The following is a 17325-nucleotide window of genomic DNA, read 5'->3' as shown; positions in this document are numbered from 1 at the left end:
ATGGCAGTTGGGGATGGGGTACGGGGGTGGGTAGGACAACTGTTAGATGAATTAAGAGAAAACACAGTAAATTTTAATAAAATGCATCAGGCTAGTGGTTGCGGTTGGATTTTTTTTAAAGCATTTTATACATAGGATCCAATAAAATAAAATAATTGAATTAATCATCCAAGGAGTTTCACATTTTTCAGTTTTTAATGATTCAAGTCTATGGACCTCCTCCTCAATACACGGCGCTCAAGTTAAGTATATTTCATCTTATATAAAAAAATAACTGTGCTAAACAAAAGAGAGAGAAATCGTATGAACTTCTCTTTCCAATAGTCCAGACTCTATTTTGTACCTACAAACACACAAAGCTATTAGAAAAGGATGCTAGACTTCACCATGCTCTCCAAACCAGTAAAAACCAGCGTCAGTGAAAAGCTATGCTTTCTTGTGGTGATATGCTGGGGAAAAAAATCATCCCATTCATTATTCTGGACAGGTAAGAAATCTCTCTTGGGAAGCCTGTAAAAATCTACTGCAAAGAGTAAAGCTGTAATACACTGTCAGCAACAATTTGCCTTGGTAGGCGATGGACAACATGATCTAATAGCCCCTTTTATTTCTAATTTCTCTGATTCTCCTTTTTCAAGCCTTACATAGTTCTCTTAACCCCATTCTGTTACCTACTGAGCCAGAATCGCCCCTTGTTCGAGCTACTTGCCAGGTACATCTGGAAAATTCATTTAACACTTTGTTCAGTGGGTTAACTCTTTCTGAATGAAACCTTTGTGTTTACATGCAAGATATGATAATTCTTATGAGTTGATACAGACAGTGTTTCCCTACAGAGTGAAAATTAGCAAAGAGCTGGAACAGGAGCTAAATATTTCTCCTTATTTTTAGCTCTTAAATCCTGCCTCCAAAATCCTACTCTTCTGTAGCAGCACTGCTACTGCTTGCCTCCCTACTACGCTGAACTTCTTTAAAAACACTTAGGATCTCTGCGTCTACATGATAAAGACCAAATTCATTCAGATGATAATTTCCACAATTCCTACATGTTTTGGAAAAAACTGTTTATAGAGCACCTGTTTGCATCAGGTACTGCTCCAGAAGCTGAGGATGCAACAGTGAAACACCATAGCCAGGAAACCTGACCTCATGTGGCTTGCCTCTCACAGGAATTCAAGCAAGGAACATGCAAATACATGAAATACAGAATACATGGAGAGTGATGAGCGCAAAAGTGAAAAATAAAGAAGGAAACCAGAACAGGTAAGGCGCTAAATGGACAAAAGTTCACTTTAGCTTGGGTAACCAAAGAAGACTTCTTGCATTGTCTTATATATTGCACTATTTTTATTTCTACCTGTGTCTTCTCCACTCAGAGGAAGAACCACTGCCTTATACGTCTTTGTATTTCAAACACCAGTTAATATTAATAAAATAAACATTAGTTAATTAAATGATACATTGTGATATATTTATCTTCTGTTCTTAAAACAGATTTTGAATCTGCTTCCCAAATTAATCAAAGATGAAACCAGAGGCTCATTTTGGGGCATTTGATTTTTGGGAAAACCACAAAATACAAGTTCTATGAAGGCAGGGATACCTGCCTGTTATGTTCACAACAGAATCCCAAGTGCGTAGAACTAGGTCATGGTAGGGACTCAATCATTTTTTGAATGAAAGAATGAAACATTCGGACAATGAACATCCGGATGTGCCAGTCAACAGAAAAGGAGCTTAGAGTAAGCTTTCCCTTTACTGTTATGTGCTGTGCTACGGCTGTACAGAATCAGAAAGCACGAGAGCATATATGTTGTCTTCCTGCATCTGATAAGGCAGGAAGTCCCTTTATTCCAATGAGAAAACGGAACAGACACTGCTACTCTAAAAATCCAGCATGTATGGAATACACGTCTCATCACAGATGTGCTAGAAAATGATAAACCTCTTGGCTTAAATTAAAAACAAAAGACAAAAAACCCACAGGCTCTCGTTGACAATTAAAACAGTATTCCTCTACCTAATTACTTGGAATACAAAAATCCCAGTGGAAGGGAGAAGGGTCAGAACTTAATACTTTTAGTGGTCATTATTGCTCTTTTAAAAATTAATATCAATGAATTTCAGATGGTTTCCTCTGGAGGAAATTTTCCGTGGGATGATAATAGGAGGCAATGAGGAGAGAAAGGAGACAGAGTACCTACTGAGGATAAGGGAAGAGGGGGGATTTGTCCTGTCTTTTCACATGCTTACCTAGTTCTTATTCTGTTTCTGTTTAAATTACCTGTTGGGAACAAATTATTTCATATTGGAAAAATCCACTAGTACCTCATACAGAACTTTCTGAATTGCACTTCTTAAAAACCAAAACAGCAAATGAAGTCTGAAAAAATAACGGTTAATAAATCCCTTATTGAAAAAGAAGCATTTCAAGTCAGAAGATCTAGGTTCGAGACTCGGGTCTACATTTATTAGTTGTCCTTTGCCAGACCCATATCCTCTTTGAAAAATAATTCTGTTATCTACTCAATGGAGATAAAAATACAGTTATCAGGCATACATTATAAGACCTTGTGAAAAATCAAGAAAGTGAGATGTTAATGAAAGAAAAGTGGGGAAATATTTATGGAAATATTAAGTGTGGGCCAAAGAATAAAATAGGCATCTGTCTCTCATATGCTGATTATCCAGAAAATAAAAAAGGAAGAACAAAAATTATATTTCTCTTACTCTCTCTCTATAATTTCCATTAGAAACTATGTTTTATCATAATTTAAAAATTATGTACACTACAGATTAAGTTAAATTTCTGCCCTCTTAGAGTACAGTATTTCTAGTCTTCCTGGCATTCGGTAGGGCTGATATTTTTTTTTTCCTTTACTGTTCCAATATTTTGGCCACCTGATGTGAACAGCCAGCTCACTGGAAAAGACCCTGATGCTGGGAATGATTGAAGACAGAAGGAGAAGAGGGCCACAGAGGATGAGATGGTTGGATGGCATCACCGACTTTGTGGACATGAACGTGGGCAAACTCCAGGAGATGGTGAGGAACAGGGAAGCCTGGCATGCTGCTGTCCTGGGGTTGCGAAGAGTCAGACATGATTTGTGCCAAACAACAACAACGATGGTTTTAGATACTGGACACAATTTCAAAATAATTTTGGTTTTTACGGATGATAATTTTAAAAGGACTATAAAATCAAATGCTTGATAAAAATATCAAATTATTTATAGTGACTTCAGCTCTTAAGTTTAAAACTATGATTTTGTCTATAATTCCTTGCAATAAATATGTGTGTGTGTGTGTGTGTGTGTGTGTGTGTGTGCGTGATGGCTCTGTTCGCTGGTTGGTGGTATGGTCACTATTTTGAAATTGCAGCTAAAACCATATATACCTCCACAGCTTACTGGATAAATCAACATATCTTTACTAACTCTTAACCTAGAGAAGTAAAAGTGCAAATAACTTTATTTTTTGCTTCCTACAAGTACAGGACCAGTAATACAGAACAGCTCAATATTCTCAAATCTCTACAAGATACATTTTGGAAGTGTTGCCTTGTCATGTCCACCAACCTCCAACCATTAGGTCACCAACTTACCCAGTCTTAACCAAGCTCCTGCTCAAAAATGTCCAAAAAGTGATTTTGCTTTTCCTTTCCCGCTCCAAGATTCTGCTAAGATTCTGTAAACACAGTGGTCACTGACTGCAACAAACAATAACCACGACTTTCTTCACCAATAGATTATTTTTGTGAGCTGTATTCAGGGAATTGGAATTTGAAAAACTTCCAGAGATTTGAAAGGATTTACAGCCGACTTTCTTTTCCAGTTTGAGGAATTATTCTAATAAATTCAAACATCTGTCAAACTGAATTATGAGGGCAAGAAATTAAATCATTATCTACAGAAAGTGGGACTTTTAATGCTTGACTTATACTTCTCAGGACAAATGAATCAAAGTTCATTTTCAAATATAAAAGGAAATACTTGACAAACTAAAAGTTTGTGCAGTAAAATTAGCTGATTTTTTTTTTTTTTTCTGCAAACCACAAGACCCTTGGTGATCAAGAGTCTTTGGGCTGTGCTATGTTTGCAAACACGACTAGCTTAAGTTTTCTAAATTTTGCACTTATTATAATATGTGAGACATTTTTCCCTTGGTGATAATTTAATCCCAAGAAGCTTGGACTAAAACAAGAGTGCTTTTCTGACTTGGTTGCACCAGTTTAACTCTTCTCACCTGAAATGGGTATTACACGTGTAACAAACAGTGAACAGACTTTCATTAGCTATCTATCAATCACTCACGTTTATAAAGAATCCTTCATCTGTGTATTTTAAAATGATGTACTAAAAAATGGAAATTATGCTTTCAGATAAAAGCAGTTCTAAAAATATATTAAATGTAGGTTTAAATTTAGATAATGTGGCAGTAGATTTCACTTAAAAGAGTGAGGATTTCAAAGTGAAGGACAGCAAAAGGAGGCCTACAGTCATACCAGATTTGTGTTTGACAAGTAATAAGACTCATCAAGTCTGCATGCAGAGGTACTAAGAACTATATCTTAATGAAAATGTGGACATAAAGACTGTGGCTCTAAGATCATCCAATCTAGTCCCTGGTGTCAGGCATCTCACACTGAGTGTGACTGGCAACTAAAAACTTTACGAGAAGCCTTTTTTAATTCAAGTATAGTTGATTTAAAATGTTGTGTTAGTTTCTGCTGCACAGTAAAGTGATTTTAAGCTACCGTACATTCTCTTGTTTCTATAGTTTATCTCGTTAGCCGCTCAGTCGTGCCCGACTCCTTGCGACCCCATGGACTGCAGCTCACCAGGCTCCTCTGTCCATGGGATTTTCCAGGCAATGATACTGGAGTGGGCTGAGAGAGTATTAACAGAAAAATCAGTCTTCCTCTACCTTCCAACAAGGCTACAGGTAGTTTCCGTTTATTTAAGCAAACAAACAAGCAAACAAAAGAAAACCAGAAGAATTCCCACCTGGGACTTCCAATTCTCAACCTCTCTTGATTTATTGTGTGGTCAGAGTTAAAAGGACAAGGGGTCTGAAGGATGGAGAAATGTCTGGGAGCATGTATGAGTATTTTAACAGCAAATAACAAAACTCCTAAGTAGCTGTTGATGAAAATAATGTCTTACAGTCAGTAAATAGCTGACCACTGATTTTAAAAAGCAGTGGCAGGCAGGTTTCTCCAAAAGCAGATTAACAGATCCTAGAATGTGTTGATAGACATTTTCAATCTCACACAGAATAAGAAAAAAAAGAAAAAGAGTTTTAGTTCCAAATAACTCCAAAAAAGCTGTTCTAAAACAGTCATTTTAATTATCAAAATAGTACGTCAAGCAAAATGTTTACCTAGACCCCAAATCACTAACTTCATTAGCTGCATGATAGAGGTCAAAAAGAAAACCAAAACAATTATTGAAATAAAATAAAAACTAAATGCATTGTTCCTGTCTCTCCCCAGTGTCTTGAGTCATTATTCTTGTGCTAAGTGAGAAGTTCCACCAAGCATATTAACTATTTGGGACCATGAAAATGCTATTAATTATACTGATGCAATAACATACCTTTCATAAGCTCTCATTTGCTATAGAACCATCCTGGCCTTATAAGAGAACACACTTCCACTAAGTTGAGATAGCTATGATACCCCATGGAGTCAAATTCTCCAATAACAGGATATTTTGCTGTGTCTTGAGCTTTAGATCAAAAGATGTCCTGTTTTGGTCAGAAGAGAAAAGATGGGAATGCACCAGAAAAAGTAGAAATAGGCCAATATATGGTGACTGAAGTCAGGAAATTAAAACACGCTTGCTCCTTTGAAAGAAAGCTATGACAAATCTAGACAGTGTATTAAAAAGCAGACATCACTTTGATGACAAAGGTCCATATGGTCAAAGTTATGGTTTTTCCAGTGGTCACACACAGATGTGAGAGTTGGACCATAAAGAAGGTTGAGTGCTGAAGAACTGATACTTTCAAATTCTGGTGCTGAAGAGGACTCTTGAGTCCCTTGGACTGCAAGAAGACCGTAAAGGAAATCAACCTTTAATATTCATTGGAAGAACTGATGCTGAAGCTGAAGCTCCGATACTTTGGCCACCTGATCATCAGAAGAGCCAACTCATTGGAAAAGACCCTGATGTTGGGAGAGATTGATGGCAGAAGGAGAAGGGGACGACAGAGGATGAGGTGGTTGGATGGCATCACCGACTCAAAGGACATGAATTTGAGCAAGCTCCAGGAGATAGTGGAGGACAGAGGAGCCTGGCGTGCTGCAGTCCACGGGGTTGCAAAGAATCAGACACAACTTAGTGACTGGGCAACAATAGCAGGATGAGATATTGTGCTTTAGTCATCAAGCAAGTAGCACTGATGCTGCCTCTCACTCTCTGCATGTTAATAAAATTGTAAAGCCTGACAAGACGCTCTCCTATTAGCAAGGCCGGTGCAGGCAGCCATTGGATTGACAGCTGCAGACGCTCCTCTTGGGCCCAGTTCCAAGCCCACTCCACCCCTGGAGCCTGCAGACGCTTTGCGGGAGCATCACACACCAGAATCTGGCCATGTTTGGGTAACTGTTATTAGTGTTTGTGTTTATTTCGCATTTGGAGAGGTTAAACTTTCAAAAGTGTGTCTCTATTTACATACAGCTTAATAGGCTCCCCTATTTTAAAAATTCATTTTAAATGTCAAACCTTTCATGGAACTTCCAATTTTAGTAGATCTAACTTTTACTACATGTGTTGAGTGAAACAAAAATATTGACTAAATAGTTTATATGGCAGACATGTTTTAGGTGGATTTGTGTTTTATTTATCATAACACCTATATGCAATAAATGGTCTAACATGAAGACAAACTATTTACTTAGTTCCCAGAATATGCTTGTTGGGAGGGATCCATATGTGTACTAAATCTGATATTCCTCTAAATATCTACAACTCACAGGTTGAAAGCAACAGGCATAAAGAACAGGAAGTGCTGAAAATCAGATCCACCTGCCTTTCAAATCTCACTAGTGTGTTTCATACACAGATAGATAACCTATGCAAGCATATGTCACCTTGAGCAAGTGACTTGACTCTCTCGACTTTAATTTTGTACTTTTAGATAGTGTTTTGGTGAGAATTAAATAGTATAAACAATCAAAACATGTGGGTTATTGCTTGAAACAGTGTAAGTATTCAATATCTCTTAGCTCCTGTTCTTTCTTTTAAAACTTGAAAGTTTTGGATTCTCTACATATCTGTGAAAGCATGGATTAAACAGAAAGATTCATAGGAGGATTACTTTTTATAGCAAATGGTGTAGAAAAGGGTATTTGTATACTGCATACGGGCTTCCCAGGCCAATGGAGGAGATGTAAGATATGTGGGTTCAATCCCTGGGTCAGAAAAGATCCTCTGGAGGAGGGCATGGCAACCCACTCCAGTATTCTTGCCTGGAGCGTCCCCTGAGCAGAAGAGCCTTATGGGCTACAGTTTATAGGGTAACAAGAGTTGGACACAACTGAAGGGACTTAGCGTGCACGCACGCACGCACGCATACACCACTTACAGCGCGTTTGATAAATTGCCTAATTTACACATGTCTCATGTGTGTACATCTGGGTCAGAAGCCTGTCCTTTGAATAGGGGTGAGTGTCTCTCAATAACCTTGATAATGGCTACTTAGCATCTGATAGGATCATTCTCATTGAAAGCATGTTTTAAAACATACTGGTGCTTAATAGTGACCTGTAAAGGTAGATGGCTTTGTGAATATGGGATCCATACTGTAATAATCTGTTGGGGTTATTATAATATTTTTTCTTTGGTTTACAAGGTGAGCATATACTGAGAATAACCCCAGCATGCAGTTCATGAGGTTGTTCTGCTGGTCTTAAGCACGGCTTCACCTCCCTGATGTCCAGTATGGGAGGAAAGATTTTTCTAGCAGCATCAGGTGGCTCAGCAGCAGACACTACAGGCAATTATGCTGGTCATTCTGATGCTTTTTGTATATTAGGGCACTGCTGATAGTCTTCCCTGTCCAGGTAATTGTAAGTGCCAAGATTCTATCTACTATTTTTCCTAAACACTTGATCTCTGGGGCAATCAACTTCTCTATCCATCTCTCCCTCTCTTTCTCTTCTAGAATATAGTACCCTGGGCATGACCCACTAGAGTAAATACACAGTCTTTTAAATGAATAGTTTATATCTTGACCCTCGTGTATCCACATTTAATGCTTTACCCTGTAATTCAGTTCAGTTCAGTTCAGTTCAGTCGCTCAGTCATGTCTGACTCTTTGCAACCCCATGAATTGCAGCACGCCAGGCCTCCCTGTCCATCACCAATTCCCGGAGTTCACTCAGACTCACGTCCATCGAGTCAGTGATGCCATCCAGCCATCTCATCCTCTGTCGTCCCCTTCTCCTCCTGCCCCCAATCCCTCTCAGCATCAGAGTCTTTTCCAGTGAGTCAACTCTTCACATGAGGTGGCCAAAGTACTGGAGTTTCAGCTTTAGCATCATTCCTTCCAAAGAACACCCAGGACTGGTAAATTTACTAAAAAAAACCACCCTGTAATTACAGAGGAACAAATCTCAGGAAACAATTTCTAAAGGTGTTTTACATTATACACCCAGGAGAAGAGTAAAATTCTACAAAGTTCTTACATACCTACATTGGATAAAAATAATTTTATTACATTTTCATTTAATTCATTGTACCACTTTGGTTTTGAGAATGCCTCATTTGGTAGCTTTGTTTTATTGCTCAGCTACTTTTTGGGTACCTGATATTTAGTCATGTTAAGAGTTGTCATTTATCAAGCACTTTGTGGTGAGCACTGGGACAAGTTCTTCTTATGTCCTAATGTTTCACAAAAGTATTATTTTTATTCCCATTTTTTAGATGAAGACATTAAAACTTGGACAATTTCAGTTATATGCCTAAGACCACTTAGTGCTAAGTCCAGATTTGAACCCAGAGCTATGCATCTAAATCATTTCTGGATTTTTAACTATTTCAGATGTTTTCTACAGTACACATATGGCTAAAAAAATGTTTTGGGAAGCTACGACAAAGATTACTTTCTATAGTATTTGCTTGACAGTTGAGAAAAAACGGAATCTGAAGTCAGGAAATAAAAATGTATGGCAGAAATTGATCAACATATGTTCTCTTTATTTTCTCAATTCAATAATTATAGAATTTTATTTCTTAAAGTAGAATGCTAAGATGTAGAAACCGGAAAGACAAAGATTCTACACAGACATATATAACAGCCTAGCTTCTGGAGGAAGTGTGGCAGGTTGTATTTGAGTAAAAAACATTTGAAATAACTATTTCAAGGTGTTCTTTAAAGTGGAAGAATGCAGTTTTACATCTGAATCAAGAATAATAATTTAATAGATTAACTAATTAATATGAGTGAACTCACCCATGTATTTGACCTCTTACCTAATTTTTTATCCTAGAAGGTAATGGGAGTAATGCGAATACTATGTTAACTACTGTGGCACCAACAGAGCTCCCTGCAGTACGAACAAGTTTTCTATGGTTTTTTCCCCTTCTTCTAAATTGAACCCGGTGGACAGAGTCTGTGATGGACTGTTGGGAACCACGGTTTGCAGAAAAAATTAGGCAAGATTTTTAAATTGACAATTTTTAGATTGACAATTTCATTCCAAGTTTCCTTCTGCATTTCTGTGCTCCAGTTTTAATTATCACTTTGAGTAAGTGTACTGGATATATACTTATCAACTCCTCATTTCCCCTGTGGACCACACTGTGGGTTACGAAATACAATTTCCATTTTGTCTGCTGATGGCCTAAATAAAGTACACACAAAACAACAAGGATGGGCTTCTTAATTTAGCAGGATAAAATGCTCATATAACAGTGGCCCTGGGGTTTAGATTAGAGGAGAAAGAGAACTAGATTCCACCTCAGTGGAGTTGGATAATTTCTAAAAGATTTAGCACAAAAGAACTGGGCCATCCCACACTATGAACACTTTGAAAAATCTAACACTGATATATTAATTTTTTCACATTCTTTAATACAGGGATCCATGGCATATGTGCAATTATATCTTATGATATTTTAAGCACAACTATCATAGGAACAAAACTGTAAAAGAAATGTTAAGGATATGAATATCATGGCAAGTTTGTATTAAATATATGTTGGACTGTAAAATATATGGCATACGTATCATGTGTCAATGAATTCCATTACCCTCTTCCGTGTGTAAGTGTAATAAATATCAGAATAAAATATCTTAATAGAAAATATATTAAAAATTTGAATAACCATTGCTTATTTTTTTAAATGAACTTTCCCACCAGTGAACTATATTTTTTAGTTTCTTCAACATAGTTCTTCTAAATACATGACGACTTTTTATTCCAAACCAATACACATTCCAGGCCATAATCCTTGTCAAAATCATTGCTGTCATTATCATCAGCCACATTTAACTCAGCCACATTCCTGAGTCTTAGGAATTCAGAAAGTTATACAGTAGAGTCAGGAGTTAGCAAGTTAGTGAACTGTCAGTGTATATGAAAAGATCATGAATCGTTCCAAACAATGAAAGAAGCATGGTGGTCTGTGAATGTTACAAGGCTTCACTGAGAAAGTAGCACTTGATATGGGCCTTGCAGAGTTAGAATTTACATAATAACATCAGAATGAAAAGCACACTTCACTCGGCAACACAGCAGGAACAAAGGCATACTCCACTTCAGCCCTTTGACTCAAAAGTTTTACACAATGAGAGAGGAGACTGGAAGGGAAAAAACATTTTATGAAGGTTACTGGACTCTGACCTACGTATGGCATTTGTACTTGACACAGGAGGCAATGAAGCTCACTGATGATTTCTGAGTAGAGGGAATGATCATTGCAAGTTTATATTTGGAAAATCCTGACATTATAGAGGAAGCTGCAGAGACCAGCTGGGACAAGGGAGAACATGTCCTAAGTGGCTTCTGGCTTCATACACTGGCATTTTTCTGTTCATAGATGTTACATTTTTTGTTTCCACACTCAGCATCAGATCAGATCTATTTGCCTATACTTTTGGAAAGTAGGGTAAATAGTTTAATATATAAGAACACAGATATTTCACGCATGCTGTAGATCCCACTGCCTAAAGAGAGGCAGACCTTGAGTGACAAAACATTCCAGATGGCAGAAGGTGTGAAAATGCAGGGAGAGCGGCCGAGGAGAGAGGGTTTGGGTCAGTTCTATGCAGGTGTGTAGTCCTTAATTCTCTACTATACAGGTCAAAGGGAAGTAGAAAACAACTAACTTACATTTGACTTCCATGCATTGACTTTTGTTACCTTCCCAATAGATACAAATCAATGTGTGCTCTTAGAGCAGTGCTTGACAGGGCAGACAACACACAAGCTGGTTGACAGAACCCGTTTAACAGCAATATATTGCAGAGAGACATCTGCATTTACTGCGTAAGAAATTAGTGTATAATTTCAATGGTACCTTCGATGTTTTCCACGTAAATGTGGACACATGCAAAATTGTTAACATCTGACACCAAACAACACTTCCATCACCCTTAATTCTAAATACAACGATTGAGTATTAACTTAATCTGATAATTAACTAAGAGCAAGGCAAAAGCATGATATACAATGAAGATAATATCAGTATGACCGCCAAATGGACCAAAGTTAGTAATTTAGAGTAGAATCCTCATGAATGAGATTAATGCCCTTATAAAAAGGCTCCAGGGAGATCTCTAGCCCCCTCCTCATGCGAAGATACAAGGAGAAGCCTGTAACCCAGAAGAGGACCCTCATTTGACCATGTGGGTACTCTGGCCTCAGATTTCCAGACCCTAGAACCTTGAGAAATACATTTCAGTTGTTTCCAAGTTACACAGTCTCTAGAATTTTATTACAGCATCACAAATGAACCAAGACAGATAGTACTTACTGAATAAAATTCTCATCATTTTCTTTGAGTCCTATCAATATGCGCTAGTCTTCCTTGAATGACTCTTAAAACTATGATCTTTACCATTGTTACCCCTCAGGCAATTCATAAGTTTCACCCTTTTCTGCTAGTCGATAATTTTTTATCTACATCTGGAAAAGTAAGAAATATTCTTAAGCAATATGTTTATAATGATGAGCAATGGTATTCAAACAAAGATTGGGCATTTAAAAAAAAAGGAAAAATAAACCAAAAAATATTCTTAGCAGAAAAATATGTCTGTCAGTATGTTAAGATTATATATATGGTGGTGCTAGTGGTAAAGAACCCATCTGCCAGTGCAAGAGACATAAGAGACACAGGTTCAATCCCTGGATTGGGAAGATACCCTGGAGGAAGAAATGACAATTTTTTCCAGTATTCTTCCTTGGAAAATCTCATGGTCAAAAGACCCTGGGGGGCTACAGTCCATAGGGTCTCAAAGAGTTGGACACGGCTGAAGCAACTTAGCACGCACACACGCACACATACATATATATGAAGTGAGGTGAAGAGAAAGTCACTCAGTCATGTCTCTTTGTGACCCCGAGGATTATACACTCCTTGGAATTCTCCAGCCAGAAATACTGGAGTGGGTAGCCTTTCCCCCATCCAGGGGATCTTTCCAACCCAGGGATGGAACCTAGGTCTTCCGCATTGTAGGTAGATTCTTTACCAGCTGAGCCACAAGGGAAGCCCATGTACATATATATTTATACACACATATTTATAAGCCCATATATATATATGTATGTATATAAATTTCTTTCCTCTGCATGTCTCATTCTTTACATAATAAAATGATCTCAGCATTCCACTCTACTGTCTGATTGCTCTGAGACTGCAAGACCATTGCAACCTTTCTACTGCAGCATTATTTCTAACACCACACTGCTCCAGAAGCATCTACCATCCCCTCGGGCACCTGCTGTAATTCCCAAATATGCTCCCCTATCCCCTTTAAAGCGGAGAAGGCACTGGCACTCCACTCCGGTACTGTTGCCTGGAAATCCCATGGATGGAGGAGCCTGGTAGGCTGCAGTCCATGGGGTCACTAAGACTCGGACAGGACTGAGCAACTTCACTTTCACTTTTCACTTTCATGCATTGGAGAAGGAAATGGCAACCCACTCCAGTGTTCTTGCCTGGAGAATCCCCTTTAAAGACTAGATCCAACCCAACAATCAGGCTAAAGTTAGGAAATACAAGGACCAAAGAAATGCAAAACTATGGCATTAAGTCTATTAAATGGCAGGGAGTGCAGAAATCAGCGATGCCTCTGGCCTTGGGTTCTGGTCAGTCAACTCACAAGCTCTGTTTTTCATGAAGTGGCTATATTAGCAAACCGGCCAGAACTCCTCTGATTTCTCACACTTTTTTTTTTTAATCTCATGAAAGCGTTTTCCAGTGACATTGGCTTTTACTTATCCACCTATGGTTTACAGACACACAAACAGCAGGCAGGTAAAATCTCCCCTGAATGTCTCCCACTCTACTGGGGTTGACCTGGGAAGCGGCAAATGCAGAGACCTGGGCGTGGCCAGGGCTTGGGGAGCGGAGCCTAAGGTAACGAGAGGTTCCTTGAGGGACAAGCCCACATGCTTCTTTTCTTCCTAGGAGGGAACGAGGGCTAGATCACTGGCAGGAACCCTCCTCTGCCTGATGGGCGCTCAGCTAGGAATCTCAGAATATCAGACCCAATTATATTCAAATGTAAGTACAAAAGAGTCATTTTGACTCGAATATAAATGATTCTAGCTGCCATGTTGTATTACCCACTCCACTGCTCCTCTTCATTAGCAGTGATAATTGAGCGATGACTGTGTGCACTTAATGATAATATGATTAACGGTGTATTTACCAACCTTGCTGGTGAGCGCTCGCATAAAGGGAGTGTTTCCTATAAGCTATTGTCATCATCACCTGCAAACACAAGCCACTGAAGCCACTGTGTTTGTAAAGTCTGGAGACAAACTGTTCCTGAATCTCAAGACTGGCCCGTCACTTTATCACTGTTGCCTCGTGGGTACCGCGAAAGCCTTCATTAATAAGAAGTAAGAATGAATGCTAAGAAGTGAGAGAGAGGAGATGTAAACACCTGCTCTTTCTTTTCTGAAATTGCGCATCATTTACATTTTTCTCATCTCTCTTTAACATTAATCCACAGGCTTCTTTTCTCCAGATATGAGATTTAAAGAGTAGAGTTCATGGTGCTTTTTTTTTTTTTTCTGTTATTTTTCAAGTGCTACCATTAAAATGAAGAGCCAAAGTAATCAGCCAGAGATCAAGCAGAATTAGAATAGACAGAGTTAATTTTTCTAAAACAAACAAACAAAAAACCCATCCTTATATCTGACAGAGGTAACTATCAATTATACACACAGCATTTGGCCTTTCTTGCATTAAATTCACCCAAAAGTTATGAAGTATATAATTAATGATGCGACTCTGTGTATAGCACACTGACACCCTCCCTAACTTAAACCTATAACTTATAGGTGCAAGTAAACAGAATAATAAGTTATATGTATCATTATCATATGAGACCATTCCGAAGGAAAATATACAAAAAAAATGCGAAATGGCACATTTTTGTTTCTCTCCTATTTTATACTTGGAGAGTTTTGAAAAAACAATAACTGCAGTAATACTTGGAAAAATCCATGCCTGGTGGGACAGCTTCCTTTATGTTTGTTAAAAGAAAAAGAGTCTTTGTAAATGTACTTTCCTTATGACTTTAATTTCATGTTGGCGGATTCCTACTCTCAGACCCCTGTAGACTTCCTGGTCCAGGAAAAAAGCTTTTCTCTTGGGTCCCCTGAGTAGGTTTGTGACAACTGAAAGCACGCAAGTAAAACTAACACAGAATAGTCATTTCAGAGCCGATTTTCTGTGGCGGCAATGACAGGCAAGCAGCAGTTTCTTACCCACCACTGGTTCCAAGGAGATTTTTCTCACAGCACCCACCCAGCCCATATGAAGCACTAGAGATTGTTGGGGAATCTTTTGGGGGATAATTTCATTTTCATATTGTTTCACTTCCCCTTAGTCTTTGGAAAAGAGCATTTACATTCCTCTGGAGGAGGGCGTGGCAGCCCACTCCAGTGTTCTTGCCTAGAGTATCCCATCGATAGAGGAGCCTGGCGGGCTACTGTCCATAGAGTCTCAAAGAGTTGGACATGACTGAAGCAATGTAGCATGCATGCACTGCTCAAATCTTTAACATGGAAATAAAACCTACCTAATTCAGAGAGTGAGTAAATGATCATTTCTTTGGCATAAGACATGACTGGTTTCTTCAATTAAATTCAGACCGAAATTAAAAGCTCTCAAACATCCGGATAAACACCAGAGCACAGTGTTAGAAAATAGTTTAATGGAAAAGACAGAAAGAATAGTGCAGAAAGTGTGCCTGGCAACAGAACAGCCCTGTAACATACTAGCAGCATTGAAGATATATTATGCTATTCAGCATACCCTTGTAAGTTTGGGCATCTCTCCATTTTATGGTTGAAGAAATACAGAACTGGCAAATACTTTACTCATGCTGCACAGCTGGTGAGAGAAAGAGAATTCACACTTAGGTCCAAGGTCAAAGTGCATGACCTTCCTTTCATATCTAGAGTATACTGAAAAATAATGAGCGTGATGAATAGCATTTCTACCCAGCTACAGTATTTCTAGCTACTAGAATGTAGGAGAAATATCAAAACTGTATATTATAAAAATTCATATTCATATTTATAAAGAAAAAATATCATCTTGCTGTTCGGAGAAAATTCAACTTTTTCTCTTTAATATAATCAATTTTGACTCAGTCAACAGACATCACCACTCCTGTAGTATTCAGTAAACTCAGAAATCAAGAATTGTGAAGAGAATTTGAAATTTAGGAAGACGGCACAAACTCAAATATTATCACTCATAAAATGAAAATCAATCACAAAAGAAAAAGAATGATGAAATTGTGGCATTAAATAGTAGAAAGTTACTTGATTATGCTTCTATTAATATTTCAAACAATGCAATGGAGATGGCTCCAAACTCCACAAGGGCCTCCCAGAGTTTCAGGGGAAAGACTGGTAACACTTTGGATTCCTGGAGAGTCCTAACAAACATGAGGATGTTCCCAAGTGCCTGCTACAGACCAAGGGGTTTTACATCATTGCTCCCTGCACCCAGGAGGAGGAAATGGCAACACATTCAACTGTTCTTGCCTGGGAAATTCCATGGACAGAGGCATCTGGTGGGCTACAATCCATAGGGTCACAAAAGAGTCAGACATGACTTTGCGACTAAAACAACCACAACAAAACACACACAGACCCCAAATAAAACAGCAAAGCATCCTCACTGCACGTGCCACCAATATACAAAGTAGGAATTAGAAGAATTAGATTATAAACCAAACCCTCCCACTAACAATGAGACCTCTATCCACTGAGTACATGATTATACCAATCTCACATGTTTGGATGGTCATGAGGGGTTCAAAGAAGGTAAAGTTCATGGGGACATCCTTTCATTGTAAACACCATTCGAATGCAATTATTGTTATTTTCATGCTGTTGTGTAATTTTTGCAATTCCTGCTATGATATTGTTTTTGAAACAGCTGGCTACCCATCAGGAGGAGCGACTTCGTCCCTGACACAACCCCCATCCAGAACAGTTTTCCTCTGTATCACGTGGGTTTGCATGATGAAATGATTGCCCTGCATGGCTGGCAACTTAACTCTGTGACTGTTTTTTGAGAAATCAGTCACAAATAGGAGGTTTCTTAAAATTACAAAATGAAATGAAATCATATACCACAAACTTGGGAATGCAATATTCTGATTACTAATAAACCTCAAAAACATCAGGTGGAAGGGAAGACCTTTAGATAAAAATATTTTAAACAGACGGAAAAACAGCACAATTTTAATAATTCTATAAATATTCTCTAGATTTTGGGATGATCTGGCTTCCGTTAAAAACAAATAACCATCAAAAACAACTCTGCTTACTTCTATCCGTCTCTAAACTATCATCATTTTTTTTGTCCCCCTCCCTCTTACAAGGTCAAAACTAATGAGTTCTCTATACCAGAATCTTGGATTTTTAACCCCTTTGGATTGTCATACACCAACAGTGTTTTAAAGGGCTTGAAGGGAGGGGCGTTTTTCGTACTGAATCTACACAGTACCTGTGTTTCCGACCCATCTCCGACTTCCCAGAGCTGTGCAATATTGATTAGTTTTTAAGCTGCTTAAAAGAGATTCTGAGATTTTAAGCCTTTTTTTTTTTTTTTTTCCCCTTTC

The 17325-nt window shown here is 38.3% G+C and overlaps 1 protein-coding gene and 1 long non-coding RNA gene across 2 annotated transcripts in view; one reads left to right on the top strand and one right to left on the bottom strand.

Moving 5' to 3' along the window:
- Positions 1-17325, bottom strand: part of TENM3 (teneurin transmembrane protein 3) — a 2757765-nt gene that overhangs the window by 1582506 nt on the left and 1157934 nt on the right. The window lies entirely within an intron of this gene.
- On the top strand, positions 898-6882 carry LOC132658692 (uncharacterized). Its single transcript, XR_009598620.1, has 2 exons — positions 898-1263; positions 2915-6882. It is a non-coding gene; the product is annotated as an uncharacterized LOC132658692 (long non-coding RNA).

The sequence above is a fragment of the Ovis aries genome, chromosome 26 (genome assembly GCF_016772045.2).
Source record: "Ovis aries strain OAR_USU_Benz2616 breed Rambouillet chromosome 26, ARS-UI_Ramb_v3.0, whole genome shotgun sequence".
Lineage (NCBI taxonomy): Eukaryota > Metazoa > Chordata > Mammalia > Artiodactyla > Bovidae > Ovis > Ovis aries.
The sequence above is the reverse complement of the archived record's forward strand: the minus strand, read 5'-3'. Positions and strand labels throughout refer to the sequence as shown.